The 8,659-nt window shown below is 33.9% G+C and overlaps 1 pseudogene; it reads right to left on the bottom strand.

Annotated features, from left to right (window-relative positions):
* Nucleotides 1–3,611: 3,611 nt before the first annotated feature.
* On the bottom strand, nt 3,612–4,235 carry LOC140498629 (glutathione S-transferase A4 pseudogene; annotated as a pseudogene).
* Nucleotides 4,236–8,659: the final 4,424 nt, after the last annotated feature.

The raw sequence follows: 8,659 nt of genomic DNA, 5'->3' as shown, positions 1-8,659 counted from the left end.
TTTTCCAAGTAGTTTGTATAGTATTGGGAGTAATTATTACTTAAATGTTTGGTAGAATTCACTTTTAAATTCATTTGATCCTGAGGCTTTTTCTTATGGAGCTCATTTATGGCTTAATTTCTTTTTCTAAGGTAGGGTTATTTAAGTATTCTATTTTCTCTTCTGTTAATCTGGGCAATTTATATATTTTTTTGTAATTATGCACCCATCTCACTTAAACTGTCAGTTTTACTCTTATATAATTGGGCAAAATAATTCCTGCTAATTGCTCTAATTTCACTTTCATTGTTGGTTCATTCACTCTTTCCATTTTTGATACTGAAAATTTTGTTTTCTTCTTTTTTTTTTAAAAATAAAATTAACCAATGGTTTATAGATTTTATTGCTTTTTTCATAAAACCAATTGCTTTTAAATTTATTAGTTCAATGCCTTTTTAAACTTTCAATTTTATTTATCTCTCCTTTGATTTTCAGGATTTACATTTTGATAATTAATTGAAAAATTTTAATTTGATCTTTTTTTAACTGAGTGCCCAATTAATTGGTCTACTCTTTCTCTCTTTTTATGGATGTATGTACACTTTTAGAGATATGCATTTTCTCATAAGTACTGCTTTCGTTTACACAAATTTTTTATGTTATTTCATTGCTGTTATGCTCTTTACTGAAATTATTGTTTCTATGACCCATTTATTTTCAAGGATTAAATTATTTAGTTTCCAATTAGTTTTTAATTTATGCTTTCCTGGCTCTTTACTGAATGAAATTTTTGTTTTGTATTTATTATTTATTTTTATTTAGTTCATCTATTTTCATCTGAAAATAATACATATAATTCCTTTTCAGCATTTGCTCATGAGGTTTTTATGCCCTAATGTATGGTCCATTTTTGTGAAGGTATCATGTACAGATGAGAAAAGGTTATATTCCTTTCAATTCCCATTCAATTTTCTTCAGACATCTATCATTCATTTCACTAACTTCTTATTTATTTTATGGTTAGATTTATCTAGTTCTGAGAGGGGAAAGTGGCAGTTCCTTCTAGTATAGTTTTACTATTTTCTTCTGTAATCATTTAACTTTTCATTTAAGAATCTGGATAGTATGTTGTTTGGTGCATATATATTTAATATTGATATTGCTTCATTGTCTATGGTTCCTTTGAGCAAGATTTAATTTTCCTGCTTTTCTATTTTAATTAAAACAATTATTTTCATTTTTTGCTTTGTTTGAGGTCATAATTGTTATCCCTGCCATTTTTACTTCACCTGAAGCATAATGAATTCTGCTCCAGTCCTTTATTTTTTAATTCTGTGTCTATCTCCCTGTTTTCAGTGTTTTTCTTGTAAACAACATATTGTTGAATTTTGATTTCTAATCCATTCTGTTATCTGCTTCCATTTCATGGGTGAATTAATCTCATTCTCACTCACAGTTATGATTACTAACTGTGCATTTTCTTCTATCTTGTTTTCTTCTATTTATCCTTTTCTCTCTCTCTTTTTAACCTGTGCCTTTTTTGAAATTTTTTTTGTTTCTGATCACTATTTTTCTTTACTACCTTTCTTTGTACTACCCTCCCTTTTTTCTTAGCCCCTTCTTTTCCTATGTTCCCCTCGGGTAAGATAGATTTTATGCCCAATTGAGTATGTATATAAATTTTCCCTTCTTTGAACCAATTTAGATAAATGAGGTTCAAGCATTTCTTGCCACACTCCCAGTCATTTTCCCCTCCATGGTAAAAACTTTTCATTGCTCACTGTTCTCATGAGATGATTTCCCCTTTCTTCCTCTCCCTTCCTCATTCTCTTAGAGCATCCTTCTTTTCTACCAATCCATTTTTTAAAGATCATCTCAACATAATCAACTCTCTCTCATGCCCTCTGTCTCTGTCTGATCTGTCTAGCTGCCTTAATAATGATAAATTTCTTAGGAGTTACAAGTTTTATCTTCCTTTATTAGAATATAAACAGTTTATCCTCATTGAGTCCCTTAATGGTTTCTCTCTCATGTTTGACTTTATATACTTCTCTTGAGTCTTGATTTGAAAGTCAAACTTTCTACTCATCTCTGGTCTTTTCATCAGAAATGCTTAAAAGTTCTCTATGTCATTAAATATCTATTTTCCCCTGAAGGATTATACTCAGTTTTGCTGTGTAGCTTATTCTTGGTCATAATCTTAGCCTTCTGGAATATCATATTCCATGCCCTCTGCTCCTTTACAGTTTTAGCTGCTAAATCTTGTGTGACCTTGACTGTAGTTCACAATATTTGCATGGTTTTATTCTGACTGCTTGAAGTTTTTTTTTTTCTCTTTGCCTTGGAAGCTATAGAATTTGGCTATAATATTACTGGGAATTTTCATTTTGGCAACTCTTTTAGGAGGTGATTGGTATATTCTTCCAATTCTGATTTTATGCTCTGGATCTAAGATACTGGGGCAGTTTTCCTTGATAATCTCTTGAAATATGATGTCTAAGGCTTCTTTTTTGAACATGGCTTTCAGATAGTCTAATTCTTAAATTGTTTCTCCTCGATCCATTTTTCAGGTCAGTTACTTTTCCAATGAGATATTTCACATTTTCTTCTATTTTTCATTCTTTTTAATTTTGCTTTGTTTCTAAATGCCTCCTGGGGTCATTAGCTTCCATTTGCCCAATATAATTTTTCTACAATTATTTTCTTCAGTGAGCTCTTGTAGCTCTTTTTTTTTTTAACATTTGTCTACTTATGTTTTTTAAAGAGTTATTTTCGTCACTGAAGTTTTATACCTATTTTTCCATTTGACCAATTGTGTTTTTCTAAAGAATTATTTTCTATACTATTTTCTGTGCCTCTTTTACCAAGCTATTCCTTGTCGTTTTATAATTTGCCTACATCTCTCTCATTTCTTCACCTATTTTACCATTCTTACTTGATTTTGAAAATAGTGTTTTTTAGTTCTGTCAGGAATTCTTTTTGGACCTGCGTCCAATTTCTTTTTCTTTGAGGGTTTCCTTGTAGCTATTTTGTGGTCATTGTCTTCTTTTGAGCTGATGTTTTCATCTTCTCTTTCTCCATAGAAGTTTGTAATAGTTTCATTTTCTTTGCTCATTTTCCCAGTCTATTCCTCAAATTTGAACTATATGTTACATTTGGTCTCTGTTCCTGGTGTGGGAAATAGTAGGGGCACTGTGTCAAATTTCAGGCTTTCTTGCACTGCTGTTTTCAGAGATATTTCTGGGGGTTTGGAAGTTTGATTTTTTTTGACACCTTTAAATTTAATCAGCTTTGCATTTGATTTCAACTTTTGCTTTTAGTGGCATCATTAGTTTTGTACTCATCTAACATTTTGTTTTTAGTACCTAGAGATAAGCTTCACCCATCCACTATCACAGTGACTTTGTGCTATCGATAACAATGTAGCTAAAATTTTTTTATTCTCTTCTTCATAGAGTCATGGATATACAACTCAAAGAGATCATTAGCTCATCCCTCTCATTTTACAGATGAGGAAACTGAGGGCCAGGGACAAGTTATAAGCATCAGAGGCAGGATTTGAATCCACATCTTCTGATTCATGAACTGAATCTCTTTCCATTTCCTAATTGACTTACCCCTACCCTTGGCCATTAAAACTGCAGAACTGTCCTCATGGTGGTCACATAGTGGTCATGAGGTGGAGGTTTCCTCTGACTACCAGAATGAAGAGTTTTCTTAATTGTAGGGATGTTGCTGATTCTTGTTTTAAATGCCTGTAGCAGAGGAAATTTGGAGAGCATAGTGGCACATAATTCTTCTACCATTATAATAACTTTCAGCAGTTGTCTGTCTGCCCAACTAAATTTGTTGCCAACCAGATAATCTTGTCCATGGTTTTTCAAAGCCTTTTCAAAGACAGGGAAATATTGGCTTTTGGTTTTCTCCAGGATAAGTTCAATCGCCTTTTCCTTTTCTTCAGCTGGCTTGAAATAATGTATCATAATCATAAACATCAGATCCGAGATGCCATCCACATATGTGTTAATGAACGCTGTTTCTTTCAAGTCCTTCCCACACAGATTGTCTTTAGCAGCCAGGTAGCTAAGAATGGCTCGGGTCTGGGTAAGTTTCATTCCATCTATTTCAACCAAAGTCACTAGTTGAAAGAGCAGAAATCCATCTTCCAGTAACTTCATATATTGTTCTCTTGTTTCCAAAGTCCGTTCTTCAAACTCAACTCCAGTCACTGCTAGAAGCCATTGAATGAACTCCATCTGACAGGTTACCAGTTGCCATAGTGAGAAAGACTTTTACTGCCAATCCTCCAAATATCTTGAGCTAAAAGACAGCTCCACCCTGTCTTTCTGTTCCAGGATTTGTTCTGGGATGCTTATTTTATGATTGTTTGGAGGTGAAAGTGGGAGAGCTACAGTTATTTATTGCTTACTCCACCATCTTGGCTCCTGGGGTTTGGAAGTTTATAGTGCTTTTAAGATGATGTGATCTGGAGACAGATGTAGTTACTGTTCTCCTGGTCTATGCTTTGGTCCTTACCCAGGCAGGGCTCATGATTCTTTGGGACAGAAAATCTTACTGCTCCTCAAGGCTCCTATTCTCTCATGATCAAAAGTACTCCTCTCAACCCTTCAACTCTGATCCAAAAGTGGATATAGGCAAAGAAGCTGCCTACAGTGCCCTGTCCTGCACCCAGTTCTAGTCACAGATCCCTTTTAGTCTTTTTCTGATCAGTTGTCTGATGCCCTTAGATTTCTGGTATGAGAGCTCCCTAAGCTGTTGCTGCTGCTAAGTTCTACCACTGACCTTGTACCCACATGGGCTCAGGGCCAACCTCCACCCTCATGTTATACATATTTCCTTCTGACCTCTTAAGTTGTCTTGGGCTGGAAGAACGTCTCACCTTGATGTTTTGGTGGCTCTGCTGCTCCAGAATTTGATCTGAGGAATTATTTTAAAGTTGTTTGGAGGAGAATGTTGGGGTATCTAGGCTGAACGCTTCCTTCACTCTTCCATGTTGATTCTGCCCCCAGAAATCTCCTTGCCACATAGTACTTAAATTAAATTTAACACTGTGCACCACTCCCTAATAAGCATCTTACTCGTATTAAATATACTCAGAGACTCATAATAAATAATAAATCAAAACCAATAAATAAATAATAATAAACAATAAAACCTCACCTTTTTACCTTACTCAGCCTGAAAACCATATGCAGTAACTCATTTTGTCCCTACAACAGTCCTGTGAAGTAAACATGGGCAGGTCCTATCATTCCCATTTTGCAGATGAGGAAACTGACTCTCACAGATTATGCAACATTCCCAAATTAGTCTCATTGCTAGTTAACTGGAAGATCATGAGTCTAAGCCATGTTTCTGGATTCCTGGTGCAGAATTCTTTCCACTACAATATTGAATCTAAGGCATATAGATTTACTTATAGATTTTATTTTATATATTTATATTATATACCTATATATTTTGTAGATTTTTTTCATTGCTTACCTTTTTAAAAAATTCTGTCTACTCCATCTGATTTATTTTAGATGAAAATGGTGCCAATTTCACATACTTTAAATAGTTCCTCACTTAGTTTCTATTTTATTTATAGATGCTTTAAATAAATACTTTTAGGGAGAAATACAGTGATGATAATTGTTAATGACATTTATATATCTATATATCCATATATATTCAAGCATTTATATAGTGTTTCAAAGTTCAAAAACCATCTATCTATATGTGTAGATGGATGGTTTTTGAACTTTTATGGAACTATTTAAGTTAACCATTAATAGATATTTATCATTTATATGATATATCTTATTTAAGAAACTGAGACTAGGATGCACTGACTTGCCCACAGTCATATTATTGAAATAATATCAGAAGCAAAATATTTCTAGCTCTAACTTCAGCATTCTCTTACATCACATTGCTTCTCAAGAGATAATGCTCCACTGAGCAAGAGTAAAAGACCTCAGTTTCCCCATCTGTAAAATAAAGAGATTGATATTCCTTTAAGCTCTAAAATGTGATGATGCTAATAATGTAGTTAAAGTATATAGATTAGTTATAATAAAAAAAGAAACAACAGGGATGTTGGCATATTATTTGCAATATTTCAGGATAATGATGGCAGCTGTGATAGAGTTCGTGTTAGCGGTCTGTTCACACTGAACATGTATGTTGTTGCAAAAAGGTCACATTTGGCATAAATAATGTCACATTTGTATTCCACACTCCATAGACTATGCTTAAAATATTGTTATGAGCCTCTCCACAACGAAGATATACTTTCCTAGAGATACAATTTACTATGAAAGAAGTACTTGGGTAGTCTATCACTTACTACCTTAAAATATGGACTAAATTTTTTGCATAACTATGACTGAAAATTCATGGGATCATAGACAAATGTGAAAGAAATTTTCAAGACTATCTAACTTGACTGTCTTTGTAGATCATGAAATAGAGACTCGAGGAGTTTAAAGTGACATGCCTGTACTCACATAGCCAATAAGTTTCAAAGGCAGAATTTGAATTCAAATCTGATTGATTCTAATCTCAGCATTCTGTCCACTCTTCCAGACTCTCATTCACATACACAGTATGTGTTCAAAGCAGGAAAGAATTAATATCTATTAGGTAGTGTTCTGCTTACATGTCTTTGGTCAACTCTAACCAAATGTTGGTTTGAATGAAACTTTCTTGTCCTCAACAGAGTCATTAATGCTTGTAGTAAATAGTAACTTGTATGATTGTTCCCCAAAGTGACAAACTTTAATCATACCTTGCATTTTGTGTCAGAGATCCTGCTTTGTTCAATAATTTAGTAAATATATGCTCTCTTTTCAGTATAAGCATTCCACTGTCTATAATCTCCATTATTTCTTAATTCAGTCTGCAAGTCTCCACTGACGAGTTTTAACTGTGTAAATGCACGATGTTGAAAATGAAAAGTGCTTCCTTTGCTTCCAGTAAGTTTTTGATGTTTGAGTTATTTTTGCTTCAAACAAAACATCCCTGAGAGGCTCAGGTCAGAATGTTCCCCAAACATTTCCCTCTCCTTAATTTCTCTCAGTTGATACTTCTGGCATCATCCTTCTGACTCAGGCTTGTAAAATTAATTTTGCCTCCTCATCCTACAAATAAGTAGTCAGTGACCTAGTTCCATAAATTCTTCTGTCACAATCTCTCACATATCTGTTACTTTCAACTCTTACTACAGTCACCTTTTTCTGGCTTTCATCTCTCATTGCCTAGACTGGGTAGCCATGGTCTAACTGCTTCTCATTTTTCTACTTCTAGTTTGTCATCTCTTCAATAAGTTCTTCACACAGCTGTGCCCAAATCTCTTAATATGTTGCTTTGTTCATGTCATTTCTCCATTTTAAAACCTCTAGCAGTTCTATGTTACTTACTGAATAAAATTTAACTTTTAATCCTGGAATTTATGGGTACTCCCCTGTACTTACTGTACTTACTGTAACCAACCTTTCTGAACTTTTCTCATATTGCTCCTTTTCACATTATAGCCAAACTGGACTACCCTTGGTTCCTGGTTCTTTTCCTGTCCTTTAAAATCCATGCGCATCTTTGATCCTTCATCTACTCTCCTTCAAATGAAAATCACTACTATCTCTTAATATTGAAGTTCTGCCCTTTCTACAAGCTCCAATTCAGTTACCACCTTCTCCATTAAATCTATCCTCACCTCATCCCTAACCCTTAACTCCGATTTTTAATAATGCTTCACCTGGACATATCTTTTGGACAGATTTCTCTCTTCTATCACAGCTATTCATATAAGTCTTTCATCCCACTAGATTGTAGTTTCCCTTAGGAATCCTTATTTACCTTGGATCCACTAGTATTTAGCATGATATCCCTTACCCATTTGGAACTTAATGAAGGTTTTGACAGGAAAGAAAAAAAAAGAAAATATGGAAATAATAAGAAGAATTTTCCTGCTTGTTAAATGATATATTAGAGGGTTATATGCTAGTTGTTCACTTATTAGGCATACTAAAAGACTTATTGATTTTCCAGGCTCTTCTTGAATTTTGTAGATTGCAAGCAGTAATTTTTCAGTGCAGTGCACATGAAATTAAGCATGCAACTGCTATTATTAATGGGACTTGTGCATCTCATTTTTTTCCATACACACCAACATATACACATGTGGGAGGATGGAGATGTACTACAGTTGTTCTATCAGAATTATAAAATCTGTAATCTGTCCCTTGAGATAAATGTGTAATTCATTTTCTCATGGAAGGAAAACTGAGCCTTGGTCTCTGACATCTCAGAGGACTTGTTCAAAAGAATCTTTTTCTAGTGATAAGTGCTTGAGTTTCATGTTTTATTTTTAAAGTATGTCCATTTCAATATTATACACTTGAAAGGACAAAACGCTTTCTTTTGTAATTATGTGAATTCGATGCTGGCAAAATGTTGAATGTCACTTCAATACCCTAGACATTTGAATCTTTTAGTTATCTTCATATCACAATACTTTAGTGACAATAAAAACTCTATTTTGGTGCTTTAGTTATGTTGCCTTAACCATGAAGGCAACTACTTCTAGGGATGTAACATTTCAGTCATTGATTCCTGACAACCTCCTAGAATAATGTTTTCAAGGTTTTGTTGCCTTCAGATATTGGCTATAATTAGC

The sequence above is a fragment of the Notamacropus eugenii genome, chromosome 4 (genome assembly GCF_028372415.1).
Source record: "Notamacropus eugenii isolate mMacEug1 chromosome 4, mMacEug1.pri_v2, whole genome shotgun sequence".
NCBI classification, from domain to species: domain Eukaryota; kingdom Metazoa; phylum Chordata; class Mammalia; order Diprotodontia; family Macropodidae; genus Notamacropus; species Notamacropus eugenii.
This window is presented reverse-complemented; position numbering and strand designations above follow the sequence as displayed.